A 679-nucleotide genomic window follows, 5' to 3' on the forward strand; every position below is an offset into this window, starting at 1 on the left:
CAAACACACTCTAAGCAATACTTATATCATGCTTAATGAGCAGTTTAATTATATATTAAAATACCCCTAATTTCATGTGGTTGGGATCATTTTGCACGGACTGCTTTTTCAGACAACTTAAAAATGAAGTTAATACAAACCTGCTGTTATCTAATGTTTAAGTTTTCAAGTCAGATTTGGGCCTTGACAAGTTAAGGTTCTGCGTTGAATTTATTTATTTATTTTTTTAATATAGGGCAAGGGAAATTTTTCAATGTTTCAGTGTATGACAAAATAAATATAAAATGTTATTTTCAGTTTTCCACTTCTAGAAGAAGATAGTTGGCTCAAAAAACTCTATCTGTCTCATTTTAGTTGTAGTTCTGTCGGTCAGCTCATCAACAAAATTTCAGATTTCAAATCTACCCTACACCTTTAACCACGTTGATACAAATTTGTGTATTTCACATTTTATAAGACATGCCTTCATGTCAAATTATATGTGCATGATTATCTTGTCAAAATTCCAAGAAAATATATCTTTCGATTTCTTTTTTCTTTAGCATTTTCATGATTTAAGTGATCTTGATACAGCCTCACAATGAGCAACACATTGCATCTATGTTGTTCAACAGTTGAGGTATATTAATAGTTCGTTACAGTTTGGGTGTGAGTAGATCCTATCTCAAATCATAGCAAA

The sequence above is a fragment of the Olea europaea genome, unplaced genomic scaffold, assembly GCF_002742605.1.
Source record: "Olea europaea var. sylvestris unplaced genomic scaffold, O_europaea_v1 scaffold2137, whole genome shotgun sequence".
NCBI lineage: Eukaryota > Viridiplantae > Streptophyta > Magnoliopsida > Lamiales > Oleaceae > Olea > Olea europaea.